The 18157-nt window shown below is 40.9% G+C and overlaps 1 protein-coding gene across 3 annotated transcripts in view; it reads left to right on the top strand.

Annotated features, from left to right (window-relative positions):
• Positions 1-18157, top strand: part of ZHX2 (zinc fingers and homeoboxes 2) — a 215239-nt gene that overhangs the window by 93313 nt on the left and 103769 nt on the right. For all 3 annotated transcript variants that reach the window (XM_051971035.1, XM_051971036.1, XM_051971037.1), the window contains one exon: positions 14996-15065. The gene's annotated coding sequence lies outside the window, so the exon portion shown is untranslated. The remainder of the gene's footprint in view (positions 1-14995; positions 15066-18157) is intronic.

The raw sequence follows: 18157 nt of genomic DNA on the forward strand, positions 1-18157 counted from the left end.
TAGTCTTGTCCCTTGATTAAAATTCTCTCTATATATATATACTTCTACTTTTTGGAATCTGACTTCATTTAAGCCAAGTGTCATTTACTACAAAAAACCTTTCCTAATCTCTCCAGTTATTAATACTTTCCCCAGCCTCCCAAAGTTACTAGTCTAAGTTTTATATTTATTTTTCTATATGTTGATTTCCTTCTGTAGAATGTAAATTCCTTGGGGAGAATGACCATTTTATTTTTATCTTTCATCTCCCCAGTGTCTGGCATGTATTAGAGACTTAAGAAATGCCTGCTGAATCAAATAAAATGGCCCACTGAAGCTGGCTATGGGTAATGGATTGTTCAATCACAGCTACTCTTGCAGGTGATTGCAGCTCCTTGGGAGTAAGGAGCCGACTTATTTTTGTTTTTGAAACCCTAGCACAGTTCCTGAAACACAGTGTTGTTATTGTTCAGTCATTTGAGTCATGTCTGACTCTACATGACCCCATTTGGGACAGTGATTGGAATTTGTACCACAGGACACAAAACCCAGATCCTTAAAATAAGTATCTTCCCATCACTGTCCTAGATGCTGGAGAAAAAGGAAACAAGAGAAGGAAAAGATTCAGTCGGGACATTCGAGAAGCATACAGCCCCGGGGAGAGCAGTTAAAAGCCATACCCCCATATCTGGATATGTGCACAGCAGTGAGCATTTACTGCCTTCCATGTGCCAAGGGGCAGGCAGGTGCTGCAGTGGATTCCGTGAAAGACTTATCTCCCTGAGTTCACATCTGACCTCAGACTCTTCCTAGATCCGGGGCAAGTCTTAACTATTTTTGCCTCAGTTTCCTCATCTTATAAAATGAGCTGGAGAAGTAAATAGCAAACCACGCCAGTGTCTTGGCCAAGAAAACTCCAAATGGGATCATGTAGAGTCGAACATGACTGAAATGACTGAACAATAACCGTGTTTCAAGTACTTTGCTAGGACTTCAAAGACAAAGAAAATCAGTCCCTTCCCTTGAGGAGCTTACATTCTGTAGGAGAAAACTTGCACTATAATAAGTACATATAGTATATATCAGTAGAAGGCAAAGGGTGGGAGAGTAAGCAGCTAGTTGGAACAGGAAAAGCTAGCTTCACACAGAATGTGCCATGTGAGTGGAGTTTGGAAGATGATGAAATTCTGAGAGATGTGGGGATAAGGAAGGGAGGGCATTCTAGGCACAGGAAAGAGCTAGTGCAAATGCATGAGGAAGAAAAATGAAGTAGTGTATGTAAGAGAGAGCAAAGAGATTGTTGAATGTAACTGGAATATGAGTGTGTGAAGGGGAATGATGTATGTTATTCAATTGTCTCCATTTGCATCCTTCAATCAGGAATAATTTTCTTACAAATTGATTTTTTAAAAAAAATTTAATGTAGTTTACCTTAGTAAGTATGAGACCCCTGGATGGCTCAGTGGATAGAGTTCCAGGCCTGGAGTCAGGAAGACTCATCTTCCCAAATTCAAATCTGGTCTCCAACACTTCTTAGCTGGTGACTTTGGGCAAGTCATTTAACCCTCTTTGCCTCAGTTGCCTCATCTGTAAAGTGAGCTGGAAAAGAAATGACAAACCAGTCCAGTATCTTTGCCAAGAAAATCCCAAACTGGATCATGGAGAGTCAGACACTACTGAAAAACAAGTGAACAACAATTTTAGTAAATAGTGGAGAAAGCCATGAATTTGAAGTCAGAATGTCTAGGTTGCAGTTCTAACACTTGATACTAGTCAAATGAGCTTTGGGCAAGTCACTTTCTCTAAAGGGCCCTCAGCTTTTCCTCATCTATAAAATGGGTAGAGAAGAATATTTGACTTTAATCTATTTCTCTCAGCTCCCTCCCTTTTTCTCCCCTTCTCTCTCTCTCTCTCTCTCTCTCTCTCTCTCTCTCTCTCTCTCTCTCTCTCTCTCTCTCTCTCTCTCTCTCTCTCTCTCTCTCTTTGTTTCTTACTTTCTCTTTCTTACTCTCTCTTACTCTCTCTCACTCTCTCTCTCTCTTTCTCTCATTTTCTATCTCTGTCTGTCTGTCTCTCCTTCTCTGTCTGTCTCAGGAAATGGTTTTTAATAAGTTACTATATGTACAAGGTGTTGGGGACAGAAACAAAATTATCTGTCTCCAAGAAACTTAAATTCTATTTGGCTACTGGCTGAGGTTTACCGGAGCCAGCTTGAACTTGAGGGAGGAGGGAGCCTAGAAAATCACAAATCCTATAAAGCAGAGCTTGATTTATCATGTTGTTGATCGTCTAGACTTAAGAAGGTGATGGAAAAATATTAATATAGATAGAACTTGAAGATATTACTTATGCTCAGTTGTTAAGGATTTATCAGCATACTTCTAGGAGGTAGCGGGGAACAGAGGTAGAGGCTAAGAGAAAAAGTGGAGGGAGGAAATTATGATGTACAGATGGAAACAGACCCAATCAATAAGGGGGAACCAATAAGAAATCCTAGGAAAATTTGAGGAGGGAAAGATGTTTTCAGCTGAGAAAGATGTTCAAGGGTTTCACAGAGTATATGGGCACTTTAACTGAACCCTTCTTTTTCTTTTGAACTTAACAAATAAAAAAAATTTTTAACATAATAGAATAGAAAAAAAAGATGATTGTATGAGAAACAAAAGTCTGAAAGGTAAAGACAAAGAGGAGAAGTTGGGGAGTGGCATCCGTTAAGATACTAAATTTCAGCAAGATCTGACTGTTATTTTCTTGAGGTACTTCTCTTATTAAGATATCATCATTAAGTGTTGCCCTTTTAGGTTTAAAAAGCAGTTAGCATGCATTTTTGCCCTCCCTCTGGGCTTCATTTTTTCTCTTTTGTAAAATGGGCTGTACTAGATGACCTATAAGACTCCTCTCAGCTCTAAATCTTATGATGTTATGGAGAACTTTGCTGTCTTTATTACCTTCATCTTTGGAGGGGGGAGGGGGAAACAAACTTTAGCTTCTCAAACTTACTTTCCCAGATCACTTCTTTCCTCTTAAAGTAGTTCATTTTTTATATTTATTTTGAGGGCTTCTGAGATCAGCAAATTAAACTAATCAGAGAAAAATCTATCGTCCTGGTATTCTAGGGGAATTCTTGGATTCTAAATGAATTAGATTTTCCAACAACTTTTTAGTTGATACAGCCAAGAAAGAGGCCTTGATAATCAATTTAGCAATTATCCCACTAATTCAGAGAGTGAAAACAATTCTGGGTTAGCAGTAGAAATAGAAAGATTTTTTTTTAAGTTTGTATTAGTAGCAATAGAAAAAATCCTAATTGGGATTTCAAAGTTCTGGGTTCAAATTATTGCTTTGCCATTCACTAGTTATGTGACCTTGGACACTGAGAACAATGACTAATATCTACATAATGTCTTCAGATTTGCAAAATGCTTTACAAATATGATCTCATTTTATCCTCACAACCACCAATAGATGCTATTATTATCCCCATTTTACAGATGAGAAAACTGAGGCTGGGAACCATTATATACTTTGCCCCAGGGTCACTTAGCTAGTAAGTCTCTAAAGGCTGGTTTTAAACTCAGGTTGGCAAACCACTCTAGTATCTTTGCCAAGAAAACTCCAAATGGGGTCACAAGAGTCAGATACAACTGAACAATAGCAGCTTGTTGACTGTTAAGTTCAGCATTCTAGCTACTCTGCTTCTTAAACGGTGATTCATGACCCCATCTTGCAACTGAATGTGGGGATTGTGAAAATATGATTTATTATCAGTAAATGTTTGATTTGCACACCTATTTTATATATCCATTTACCTGGGATCATGTGAAAATTTCTTGGGCAAAAAGTTGGCAAATGGGAAAAGTTTAAGCAGCTCTGCCCCTCTGCCATCCTAGCTGCTTCTCCTGCTTTTTTGCGCCTCAATTTCCTTATTTTTGAAATGAAGGCATTGGACCAGAAAAGCTCTAACATTTCTTTTTCTGATCTAAGTTATATTATATGGGCCCTTTCATTCTGTGATTCTTTGATATATTGCTTAGTAGGCAGCTGTGTTTATTGGGGTGAGAGAGAATTGTTTTCTTTCTTTCTGATTTATTTCTTTCTTTCAGGGTTTCTATTTTATTACCTGAACTAACAAGTGACTTGTGTGTAGGGATTGCTAAAAACAGCTGGTTTTCATGACTCTGGCCTTGATGAGTGATGGAGAACGCTTTAGCACTATAGAAATGTTGCCATCTTTCATGTTCTTGAAGACCCTGGTCTTCCTTCTCTTGTTTCCATCTCAGTCAATGATTCATCTATGAAAGAACCCTAAGAAGGTTAGAGCTAGTGCCCCAGGGTATGGAGTAAATCTGGTCACCTTCCTTCATCCAGGTGCTCAAAGGTATCTTTCTCTACTTCTTTGAACACTTTCCCTTGACTATTAGTACCTTCTCTCCCTCCCTCCTCTATTCATACCCTTATATTTAACTATTTTGTATAGATCTCTTTATAATCTATAGGTACATAAGCATAATTGATGTTTTTCTCCCCTCCACATTATAAATTCTTTGAAAGTATGGATTATTTCATTTTATATATTTCTTTTTCTAGCACCTACACACATAGTAGGTGCTTAATACATATTTGTCAGTTGATTACCATTACTAGGCAGGGAGGAGAAGGAAAAGGAGAAAGGCAGAAAGCCTAATCCAAAAAAACCTAACAAATATTTTAAAGTACCTACTATGTTCAGGATTCTTTGCACAAGGCTGAATATACAAAGCCAAAAACCAACCACACAAAAATACAATTCTTACCTTCAAAGAAATCACTTATATTCAGCAGGCAGATACAGCATATACCCAGAGAACTAGATACATGATAATTCTGGAGGAAGGAAGGATAAATCACTACCGAGATCAGAAAAAGCAGGTCCTTCAAGGGATATATCTAGAAATTCTTAGGGGCAAAAGTTGGGAAAGGAGTGCATTCCAGGTACGGGGGACTGCTGTGCAAAGACACAAGTGGGGAGGAGGATTCTGGAAAGATGGTGGAATAGATCAGAAAACTCCAGACTCTGCAGGTGGTAGCAAAGTACTGGAAATTGCCTAGATATGTCCATCAACTGGGGAATAACTGAACAAATTGTGGTACATGATCATGATGAAATGTTACTGTATTATAAGAAATGATGAGCTCAAGGGGCACCTACGTGACATTGTGGCCCTGGAGTTATTCAAATTCAATTCTGGCTTCAGACACTTGACTCTGTGATTCTACTCAAGTCATTAACCTCAATTGTCTTGCCCAAAAAAAAAAAGGAAGGAAGGAAGGAAGGAGGGAGGGAGGGAAGGATAGAAAGAAGAAGGGAAAAAGGAAAAGAAAGAAGGAGAAAAGGAAGGGAAGGAAGAAAGGGAGAGAGAAGAAAGGAAGAAATGGAAGAAGGGAGGAAGGAAAGGAGGAGGAGGGAAGAGAAGGAGGGAAAGAAAGAAAGAAAGAAAGAAAGAAAGAAAGAAAGAAAGAAAGAAAGAAAGAAAGAAAGAAGAAAGGGAGGGAAGAAGGAAGGAAGGAAAAAGAAATGATGAGCTCATTATAGAAAAACGTGAATAGATTTGCACAAAATAATGAAAAAAAATAAGCAGAATCAAGAGAACATTGTATATAGTAAAAGAATAACTGGCAAATACCATTTTGACTTTTATAAATATCCAAATTTACTACAAAAGACCTATGAAGAAAGACATTACCTGTAGCCAGAGAAAGAACTGACAGATGTATGTATAGAATATACAGAATGAATATATATATAGTTTTTTTACATATATATATATACATATTTGTGTCTAATGATAGCACCATCCCTAGAGTGGGAAAGGGAAGTGAAAAAGGGGAAAAAAGAAAGTTATATAATAATTTTAATATATTTTAAAATACAGCAGGTTATACATAATAAATTTACAGTTTCATGGGCAATCATTCTTTTTTATTCTACTATATTACGGAAATGCTTGTTTTAGTTCCTAAATTAAAAATAAAATAAATAAAAATTTAAAGATATATATTGATAATTCTAGAAAAATAAATATTTCATATTTGTGCTTATATTTTAAAAAAAAAAACATAGGTGGGGGATGGAATGTAGGCACAAGGAACAGCAAGTAGACTTGTCTAGCATAGAAAGTGTGGGAAGGAGAGTAATGTGTATAGGGATTGGAAAGTTAAACTTTGAAACCCAAACCAGAGTTTGTACCTAATCCTAGAGCCAACAGGGAGCCACTGGTCATGAATTGTTTAGAGGAATTAAATGAATGTGTTAGACATTCTCCTAAGCAGTGAAGATAGAAGTATAAAAGCAAGACAGTCCCTGCCTTCGAAGAACTTATATTTGCTTGGGGAAAATACATGTCTGGGAATCATGGCAGGGAAAGTCTTGGGAGCCAAAGAACAGTTGGTTTCATTCCCTTAGAGATTAGATATATGCATTAGAGATGCTGATTTGATTATTGTTCTCTGAGCAAGAAGTAGATAGTTGGGACTGAGGGGAGTAGAGTTTATCATGTGACAAAGTAGATGGCAATAGTCTAGTGTGGGTGGGAAGTGGTATCCAATCTAAATATAGAGTCAGGTATTTTTACTCCCATTACCAATCAGTATATCTCAGCCTTAAGAATGGGGTTCTATAATAGTGAATTATTAAGGACTGTGCTAGTAAATGTTTAACAACCAGCTCTTCTTGGGGTTATTATTGTTGTTGTTCAGTTGTTTTTTATTATATGTGTGACTTCATAACTCCAGTGAGTTGTTTTTTTGTTTTTTTTTTTTTGGTAAAGACACTGAAATGATTTGCTGCTTTCTCTTCTAAATTGTGTGATAGATGAGCAAACTGAGGCAAATGGATTAAAATGATTTGTCCAAGTCACACACAGCGTCTGAGGCCAGATTTGAACTCAGGAAGATGATTCTTTCTGACTCCAGGTCCAAAACTCTCAGCAGAAAGTGGGGAAGGCTGGAGAAGGAAAGGATAAATGTACCCCAACACAGTTTTGAATTTTAATCTACATTTTTCTCCATCACTTTCTTAAGTCTGGGGAATCAACAAAATAGTAAGACAAGCCCGGATTTGTAGTTTGGATTTCAGAGATGTAAATGCTCACACTGAAAAATTAACAATCAGCTCTCCTAAGCTGGCTCCAGCACAGGCCTGATTTAGTCCTCCTACCCCACCCACAGCCCAGAGAGGAGAGTAATTGTGCCTAGACCTCTGAACTACAGAGTGAGAAGGGGATGGAGGCACATTATAGCCTGACATCCATCGAGGTGACTGAATGGCAAGGTGTAAAATACTTCTTAGCAAGATTTCCATCCTGAATGGTGAAAATTGTAGCATTTCGGTGCTTGCAGGAGTAACACCTCAGCTCTTTGGACTAATCTGCCCGCTGGATAACACGTCTGCATCCTTAGTGTCCGGATCGTGGATCTGATTTTAGAAGGGGTCTCGGGTCATGTCACCCAGATCTCCCATTCTACCAACCAGGAGACAAGCCCACTAGTTAAGTCATTTGAATGAGCTCACAGTGAGTCAGGGTCAGACCCAGAATTGACACTCATATTCCAGCAATTCAGGTTCAGCAACAAAGGGCAGCATTCTCCCCACTGGATTATTGTGCTTCATAAACGTTTTGTTTTTGTAGATATTAAATCCTGGAGAGCAGGAAGTTGGTCTTTTTTCTTCTCTGTATGTCTAGTGCCTTGCTGCTGTAGAAGGTTTCAATAAATGTTTGTTGATCCCAAAAGAGATAATGTTTGTAAAGTGCTTTGTAAACTGCACGCAAGTAATGTTGGCTGTTATTATGTGGAGATCAAGTAGTGATGCAGTAGATAGAACATTGAGCCTGGGGTCAGGAAGACCTGACTTTGAAGCTTGCCTCAGTTTCCTCATCTGTAACATGATCTGGAGAAGGAAATGGCAAATCGCTCTAGTGCCTTTGCAAAGAAAACCACAAGTGGATTTCCAAAGAGTTGGACACAACTGAAATAAGCAGTGAGGTATGAAAGCTTACTGTGTCCTTTACTTTAGCACCATATCTGGAGGGGATACATAGGGGGCTTTTTGGGGGTGTTCTCTTCCCTATGTTCAAGTAATGCCAACAGATTCTTCGTTTCCAATTCTCCATTTTCTGGATTCCTGGAAATATCCGACCTTACGACATTACTTCCTGATGTATCACAAATGCCAAGATTTAAGAGAGATACTTATGGTGTCGTGAAGAGAACACTGGAATGTATCCAAGGACTTGGGTTCGAATCCTTGCTTTGCTGCTTAAACTATTCCCATAACTTTGGACAAATTATTTCATCTCTTGGAGCCTCAGTTTTCTCATTTGTAAAATGAGAAAGTTGAATTAGATCAGGACTTCTTAAACTTTTTCCACCCCCTTATTGTCTGAGAAATTTTTATGAGACATCAGATATATAAGCATATAAAACAGGTGTATAAATCAAACATTTACTGATAATAAATCATAATTTTGTGACCTCCACGTTCAGTTATAAGACCCCATCTTGGGGCATGATCCAGAGTTTAGGAAGCTTTGGATTACATGCTCTCCCAGTCCCCCGCTGCTCCAAGTCTTGAGATTCTACTTACCATCCTCTCTGATGACTGCTTCCTCACATCTTTCTTGTTGTTGTTGTTATTTTTCTTATTTGTCCTTCCTTTTCAAAGAGGATAGATGACATCATGAGATGATGTCTTGACTCCTACGTGATTTGGATTTACATGAGGCAGCATTGTACTGTACAGTCTCTCTTCCCGTGGCAGGACACAAAAGGATCACAAAGTTTGGTCTTTTTCAATTGTCTCTGATCTTGGGTGATCTTGGTATCTTCAGGGTGGGACCAAGCTCTAAACCAATGATGGGAAAATATAGGCTCTCAAAATCATCCTGATTCTGTATTCAGCTGCAGAAGATGATGAGCTGAAAGCTTCGTCTCCCATTGCTTGAGTTCTATAAGCTGATAATTTTGTATGCAAATGTTATCAAGATCCTAATGGCCCTTGGCAGGAAAAAAAAAAGATTCTCCAAGTCATCACCTCTGCACTAACTCTCCACAGCATCATCTTCAGGCAGTATCATGGCTGTTGGAACAAATTGTTGTCATTTGTCCCTTCTGCCGGAGGAAGTTTGGGCCGGCGGCGGCAGGGGAGAAATCCCCCTAACTCATTGATGACTTTGAGATCTATTGGTTATCTTCACTTGGATTAGCTCTTCTTCCAAGTTGGTTTACTAGGATATAGCTGCTGTGCGTGCTACAGTTTCTTGGAAATTCCCATGTGGACACTAAGGTGATTGAGCAGCCCTGAAAAGGGCTCAACAAGTCCTCATACCAGAGGTGGTAGTTCCTAAACTTAAACACCCCTTGGAAATACTTGAAAGATCTGTGATCCCTGGCTTCCTTAGAGTCCCAACTAAAAAATCCTATTTTACCAGAAGCATTGCCCAATCTTAATACCAGGGTCTTCCTTCTCTTAATCACATTTGTTTATCCAGTATTTAACTTTTTTGTATATATTTGTCCCTTACATTAGATTGTGAGTTCCTTGAGGCAGGAACTGGATTTTGGGGGGAGTGAAGAGGGGATTGGGTTTTAGGGAATTGGGGGAGGTTGTTTTTTGGGTTTTGCCTCTTTCTGTATCCCCAGGACTTAGCACAATGCCTAGTAGGTGCTTAATTAATGCTTACTGGTTGATTTCTTGAGTGGGATCCTATTCTCCACTGGGGAAACTCCCTAATAAAGCTGTCCTGGAGCATTGCCTGAGACATCTAGCAGTGAAAGGAAGTGCCCAGGATCACTTAGTTCCTTAAAAAGTAAGATTGTTTGCACCCAGGTCTTCCTGACTCCACAGCCACTGTGTATAAGATATTCCTTAGTCTGAAGCCAGGGAAATCTGGGTCTACATCCTTCTAATCATACTCGCAATGCATTAGACTGTGGACAAATTAAAATCACTTTCTCTGTCAATGTCCTAAGTCATTTGCTGAGATTACCCAAGGAATCGAGAAGTTTTGCCAATTTTTCAGATGTGTCTGACTCTTTATGGCCCCATTTGGAGTTTTCTTGGCAAAGATACTAGTTTGCCATTTCCTCATACAGCTCATTTTACAGACGAGGAAACTGAGGCAAACGGGGGTAAGTTGCCTTGCTCAGAGTTTCTCACAGCTGGTCCCTTTCTAGGGCCAGATTTGAACTAAGCTCAGTCTTCCTGACTCCAGGCCTAGGACTTCATGCAGTATGTCAGCCAGCTGCCCCAGGGGTTCCTGATAAGTTTAACTAGCTGTGTGTGACTCTGGCAGCTACATCCCTTTGGTCTATTCCTCTCTAGTAGGAGAGGGTGGGCATGGATAGTGTGTTCAGCCCTCTGGGGTTAAGGGCTCACCCGAGCCCTTTCCAGGGCTGCTCATCCACCTTTGGTGTCCACCTGTCCCTTGTCTCACCTGTGGCTCCGAGAAGCCGTAGCATGCCCAGCAGCCCATAAAACAGGGTCCTGCAGACAGGTTAAGCCAGGCTGGGTAACTGATGGGCCTCCGACCGGCAGCGAGCTGGGGGTGCCCTGAGCAAGACTTCCCTCGCGTATGGGAACAATTTATTCCGTGGCCACAGAGACACTGGGAGCGGGTGCTGTGGAGAGCTGAGGGTCAGCTGTCAAAGACCAAGGTCCTCCACTGCGTCCTGGGCCCCCCGTCCTGATATCTGTCCTGCTCCTGGACTCGGTGATTCTGGGAGAGAGAGGGAGAGACTGACGCTCTGAGCGACTGCCTCACTTAAATCCAATTCACACAGGAGTCCAGACGCCACCCATGATGTCATTGGGCTCTTTGAAAACAAAGGATGAACAACAAAATGTCTGAACTAAGAAGACCTCTAAAATCCCTTGCAAGTCTTCAAACTATGATTGTACACAGTCTGTAAGTTCTTTCCAGCTTTAAAGCTAATTAATCTAAATTACAGAGGTGATACCAATCTGCTTCAGGAGGGAGATTTCCATACTAGCAACTCAGCCTGCACTAATTAAATCATAAGTCCAGACCTCCCCTTATCTCCCTCTCCCCCCAAAAAATTCACCAAATATTTTCCTGACAACAGCCCTCTGAAACAGCTGAGAGGAGGAGTCCTATCTGCATTTTCACGTTGTGGAAACCCAGGGCTTTAGTGGCTTGCACAAACTCCGTCCTGGAGCCAAGTCATTAAGAGAATGATGTATTTGGACCCTTCTTTGCTGAGGCTGGGGTTTGGAGGCAGGCCTCCCTTTTGCGGTCTGGAGTCCTGTCTCGTCACTCACCTGCGCACCCACTGCCCTTGAGGCACCTGCCAGCCCAGACAGACGTCCATACTCTCATGTCTTTGTCTGATTGTGTGGGACTGCGTGCACCGCTCTCGGGCAGCCTGCCCCGGCCTTTGTTTGCTTCCAAGAATCTTTCAGGAGGTTTGCTTGAAACTATAGGTTAGAGCCTGTCTAGTTGGAAACCGCAGGGTTTCCTAGAGATCCCCGCCCTGTTGGTGGAAGTCTCGGCGGTCAAGTCAGGCCGGTGTTCCCAGGCCCGAGGAGCACAGTGTGGGATCAGGCCGTGGTCTGTCGCAGGGAATTCCCTTCTCCCTCCTTCTATGACATGCGGGGGTGCCTTTCCCAGGCCTGTCTCGTCCCAGGCCCCGTCTCCTCTCCCGAATCCCGTCCATCCCTAGCTAGGCACCTGTGGCTCCTCATCGCAGTGTAACCCCTTAGCGCGCTAGTGCCCGGTCACTGCTTAGCAAATGGTTGTTGGCTAATTAATAGCTATGAAAGTTTTTCTGGAGGCTGACAGAGGAGGCAGTTGTTCAGATGTTTTGAGCAAGCCTTTTTCCCAGAATACCTCTGTCCTGCCCACAGGCCACAGTGCCCAAAATGTGGATTCTGTTGGAATTGTGGAGAGGTCTTGAGCTGGGTGCTGGGGGATGTCCAGAGCGATAATAATAGCTGCCATTGAGAGGAAAAAGAGACTGATGAATTAAGGACCTGGTCTTGGAGCTGAGTTCAAGTCCTAACGATTATGTCTGTGTGTCTGTGGCTGTCACTTGGCCTCTCAATTCCCAGGCAACTCTCTGTGCCTAAATTCTAGTTGAGTTGCTGATTTGCACGCCTGGAAGGAGCTGCTACTCAGGGAATTCTTTATTTTGATGAAAATGATAAGTCCGGGTCAAATATACACACACACATTTATATAGTGTCCCAAACTTCTTAATGCAGTTTTAAGCTATTAAAAATTTAAACTGCCCTGAGATATTTGATATACTCTCTCTCTACCTGTACACATTTATGTGTTTATTCCGTTATTTTCCGTCTTATCCAACTCCTTGTGGCCCCACTTGGGGTTTTCTTGGCGAAGATTCTGGAGTGGTTTGCCATTTTTATAGATGAGGAAATTGAGGCAAACAGGATTAAGTGACTTGCCCAGTTTCACAGTTAATGTCTGAGGCCTGATTTGAACTCAGGAATCCAGTACTCTGCCCACTATCTAATCCGCCTAATTACTTGTATATGTACATATGTTTGTGCCTGTGTGTTTATAGCTACACATGCATGCTTGTGTGTGCACACTGCCTATATAGATTGCAACACATTATTGGTATAATGTATAGTATGTTAAAATTTGCAAAGCACATCCATGCAGCATCTCATTTGAATTTCCTATTATTAATCATCTATATTTTACAGATAAGGAAGCTGAGGCTCAGACGAGTTAAGTGACTTATCCATAGTTGTACAGCTAGCATATGTCAGATTTAATTCCAGGTTTTCCTGACCCTCAAGTCTAGCCTTTGCTTTTCTAGGCATTTATAACCTAGTTGGGGAGATCACATGGTGAAGAAATAACTATAATGAAAGGTTTACTATAAAAAATACCATAATAGAAGTTGTCTTAGAAGTTCGAACGAGGAAGAAAGGGATAAATTCAGAATGAGGCACAGTAGGGGGGGAAAAAGGAAGATGCAATAAGGCCTACAGATGCAATGACAAAGACATGCAAAAGAGTTTTGTTGTGCCAAGAGGAAGTCTCACTGAAGAAAGAGAAAATAAATAACAAGTAAAGACATAGCCCATGAATTAGAGAATAAAATGTAGAAGAGAATAAAAGTGAAAAGAACAGGAAAGAGACAAAGAATAGGATGCTGCAAAAAAAAAAAAATGTTACTTGAACTAAGAGATGAAGAGAAGGGAGGGAATGTGTTGAATTCCAGGTCTAATAGTTATAACTTTAAATTTGAATGGATTGAACAATTCACTAAAATGAAAGGAATGGGAAACAGCCTAGAAAGATTCCTTGTATATTCTTCAGCCTGACTAAAATTCCTCATCTCTTTATAAGTGTGTTTTTGTGCCTATATGTATATATATCTTTTTATCTGTACATCTCTGTCTCTGTCTCTGTGTCTGTCTGTCTGTCTCTCTCTCTCCATCTATCTAGTCTTCCAAATAGAAGGTGAGCTTTTTTAGGAAAGGGACTATTCTATTTTTGTCTTGCTATATTGTGCTTAATAAATGCTTCTTCATTATACTTCACTTGAAGGATTGATCAGCCTTGGATCCAAGGGAAGTATGTCCATAGCCAGCCCCAGTGTTAAAGCATAAACTCAAGCTCTCATTTTACTCTCTATTCCTAGTTTTTCCTGTGTTTCTTTAAGACCCCCCAAAAAAGGCCTTTGCCACCTGTGGCTCTTGGATAGCAAAAAACCCTCATGCGTTAGCCCTCCCCACCCCAAATAGGGAAAGAATATAAATGGGGAGACTACAAGACTATGTGAGTCACAAGCAACTTGTTCTTAGTCCTTTTCTCTGACCTCTTTCTTCTTCTGGGGTTCCAGTGGAAAAACAATCTCTCTCTCTTTCTCTCTCTCTCTCTCTGTCTCTGTCTCTCTCTGTCTCTCTCCTTCTCTCTCTCTCTCTCTCTCTCCTTCCTTCCCTTTCTCTGTGTCTCTTTGTGTATCTCTCTGTCTTTTTCTTTCTATCTCTTGTCTCTCTCTTTCTCATGTTTTAGGAGGGCCCCTTTCCCAGTAGCAGCAGTTTTCGTCCACTTAGACCTAAACTCAAGATACTAGTCAGATATTCTATGCTCCAGAGACCTGGTGAGCTATGGTGTTCCCCAGGAATTTTCAGAGTACAATTAGCTCTCTTAGCAGCAGTCTCCTGTGATATAAATATACGTTGAGATTTCTTTTTTGTTTTCTTTGTATGAATAGCTATCTTTCCAAGTTCAAAGCAAATTACAGAGCCTCTCGCCACACTGCCCACCACTAAAAGAATAATAACAATTTGACATCCAATTCAGCAGCCAGTTGCCCTCTTGATAAAGAAAATAATTTACCTGAGTGAAGTTTCAAGAAAGTTTAATCCTTGATCATTTTTACCATTGTGTTTCTCTCTCCTGAAGTTCATCCTTCTTAACCTTCCTATCTGCTGGCTTAGACCAAATTGGAGTCTTTTTTTTTTTTCTTGACAAAACCCCAAAGAATTTTAGATAATCATCAGATAGATTTATATCTCCAAGAAGCCTTACAGGTTGAGTCCAACTCATTCAGTTTATAGATGAAAAATACTGAAGTCCAAAAACAGAATAAGTGACTTGTTCAGGGTCACACAGCTAGTAAATATCAGAAGTGGGATTTGAGTGATAATAATAGTTAATGTTATGTCATATAGATCTTACTGTGTGCCAGACATTGAACAGTTATTATCTTATTTGATCTTTACAATAGCTCTGAAAATTAGGTTTATAGATAAAAAACCTGCAACACAGAAAAGTTTCAGTCACATTGCTAGTAAGTTTCAGAGTCCAGATTCAAATCCTGATCTTCTTGTCTCCCAAGTCCAATACTACGCCATGCTCTCTCTTTCCCTACCCTTGCAGATACCTCCCTTGACTCAAGATTCCTTGAGAGCAGAGGGGCCACCTATTTGCCACACACCCCCAAATTGGTTTTGATGTAGAGTTTCTTTCCTTTTCAGATCTCTGACGCACTGGTATCCCCAGAGTCAAATCGTAGAAGATTCCCAGGATGTAAGCAATACAGCACCAGTGAGTAATATGGGGTGATGTCTGCTGGGGGGTAGAGGGTGGCTGGATTGGATTTTAAATAGAGAAAAGACATGGGTGTGTCAAGCAAAAAGGAAATTACCTTATTTGAGGTAGTGTCTGCCGGGAGGTGTTTACCCTGGAAAACAGGGCCCCCACAACTAGACACAAGTGTGTCTGTGACACTGGAACATCTGGGCTTTGGTCATTCATAAAACCTGAATGAGCTGTGGGATATGGGGGATCCCCAAATTGTCATCCTCCAACAGTTGGGTCCAGTTCTTGGAGGCACATTCAAGTTCCCTGGACATAACCATCTTTCTCAGCTGCAGAACCAGATGCATCAGTGAACATGCTGTCTTCTATAGCTTAGGGAACATTGGTGGCTCATGCCGTGGAAGAGTTTTACTTGGGGGTTTTTTGTGCTCTTACAGACAAGTTCGCGCTCATTCATCTGTCCATCTTTTCTTCCTTCCCTCCCTGTTTTGACCAAGAAAAGAGATGTGGCTTTTGACCAGGGAACAGGACTAACTCCCTAGTCTATCAGAGACCAAGAAACCCTTGAATTAGGGATGCTTAGCCTATAGAAAGATTATCAGTCAGGCTGTCAGTGTGGGAACAGATGAGACTTAACCTGCGGGGCTACAAAAGGGAAAATTGGGGCATGAAGTTACAGGAGGCAATTCTCAAATTTTCTATAAGGATGAATTCTTAAACTATTAGGACTTTCTAGAAATGGAATGAGTATGAAAGAGTAAGCTCCTCTTTACAAAAAACATTGAAGCAGATGTTGGATGACTTTCTGAGATAATATGGTATAGTAGGAAATATACTGGAAATCACACACAAGAAGACCTGTGTTTAAATCCTACCTACATCACTTAATAAATTATGTGAGCATAGGTGAGTCATTTAACTTCTGTCTGCTTTAGTTTTTTCATCTGTAAAATAGTGATAATACATCTAATTTCCAGGGTTGTTGTGAAGAGAGATAATATTTGTAGAGCTCTCTGTAAAGGTCAGTTCTAATTTTTATTGCTATTGAGAAGCAACATGGCTTAGTAGCAGACTTTGGAGTCAGAAAGGTTTGGGCCATTTATACATATCCCAGCTGGGTGACTATAGTGGAATCATCATCTTTCAGTGCCCAAGATAAGTCACTGTTTCTGGAAATTACAGTTGAATTGCCAAGCTGTGTCAATAGAGGAAAATTCCACACCAGGAATTCCTTATATTGATGAAATCTGAGATCCTGATCCAAAATTAGTGTGGTGGTGGTGGTTATGTTACTATTAATATTATTATCATGTAATAAGAATATTGGACAAGCAGGAAATAACAGTCACTGAGAAAGTCAGAGAAAGGATTATAGAGGTCAACTAATCCTCTATAATCCTTTCTCTGACTTTCTCAGTGACTGTTATTTTGACTCTGATGGCTAATTCTTGGGGCAGCACAATAAATAGAGCATCAGGCTTGAAGTCAGGAATATATAAATTCAAGTATGGCCTCAGATACTTACTTAGCTGTATGACCCTGGGCAAGTCACTTAACCCTGTTTGCCTCAGTTTCCTCATCTGTAAAGTGATTTGGAGAAGGAAATAGCAATCCATTCTAGTACCTTTGCCAAGAAATCTCCAAAAGGGGATATGAAATGTCAGACATAACTGAAAAATAACTGAATAATAACAACAACAATTTAAAAATCTTTATGATTGTAGATTTAAAACATTTGTACAACTCAAAATATTACACATCTTCTCTATTAAAATGTAGAATCTTTGAGGGCAGCAACTGTCTCTCTTTTATTTCTCCAGATCAACTCCAGCAAACTTCTCCAGTATCTTTGCCCAGAAAACTCCAAATGAGGTCACAGAGAGTTGACTATGATCGAAACAAATGAACAGTAATAAAGCTAATTCCACATATGACCAGTTGATAAAACTAGTCAGAAATGCACTTAGTCATAGTAATCATGAATGCACGGAGTGCTTTCCTCTTGGCAACGTTGTGAGATCTGTTAGCATTTTATAGATGAGGAAAGTGATCAGCTGAGTGGTTAAATACCTTGCTTGCAACACAAAGCTAGTAAGTATCAGGACTAAGACTGAAATCCAGATCTCTGACTCCAAGTCCAGTGTTTCTTCACTATTGGGATGCCTCTGTCATGTACCCTCTATCCAAATGCCATTAGACCATGAACTCCTTAAGAGCAGGCTTTTTTTGTATCCTCATCATTTAGCACACTCATTGGCGCATAGTAGGTGCTTATGAAATGCCTGCAGACTGACTGACTGACCTTTTCCTTGACAGTAGCCGACATTGTATTCTAGAACCACGGGACGTTAGAGCTAGAGGGCACCTGAGAAATCCCTCCCAATGCCGACAGTCTGTGGTACTGAGTACACAGTGGGTATTGGACTTGTCCAGTGAGAGAGATTCAGCTCCTGCCAATCTTCCCAGAGCCAGGGAAAGAGTCCAGGCATCTGGTATCTCATACCCATATCAGTGTTCAGCACCACACAGATGGCCGTGCCCTTCAGGCCAGGGAAGAAGAGGGGAGCCACAGCAGAGAGAGAGGGAGCCGTACCAAGCAGAGGCCTCGGCCAGGACGTGTGGCTCCCCTGGTAGACCAGGGCTAGAGCTCAGAGGCCCAGGAGGGGAAGCAGGGCTGTGGTTACGGTGCCATTGGGTTGCCAGGGTACCTGAAGCCCCTTGATGGGAGGAGGAATTCGGGGAGGCTGGTGCATGCATGAGTGAAACCTGGCAAGCACAGCTTGGCAACAGGACTTCGGATGGCTCTGTCACTCAGGAGGAAGCTCACGCCGCCACACAAATGGAGAAATGAAGCAGAAGAGACACCCATTTCGGATCAGAGGAGCTGAATAATAGGAGAGCAGAGGAGGGGTCTCTTTGTTGTTGTAGCTCTGCTTTCTAACTTTGCTTTATTCCCATGTATTGACCATAATCCATCAATATTTACCAAGTATGCCTAAAGAAGTCTGATACAGTGGACATTTTGGAAGCAGTTCAAGATTGATCTGCCTTACTTCTGTACTACCTCAGAGACCATGGGCAGGCCCCTTAACCATCCT

The sequence above is a fragment of the Antechinus flavipes genome, chromosome 1 (assembly GCF_016432865.1).
Source record: "Antechinus flavipes isolate AdamAnt ecotype Samford, QLD, Australia chromosome 1, AdamAnt_v2, whole genome shotgun sequence".
Lineage (NCBI taxonomy): Eukaryota > Metazoa > Chordata > Mammalia > Dasyuromorphia > Dasyuridae > Antechinus > Antechinus flavipes.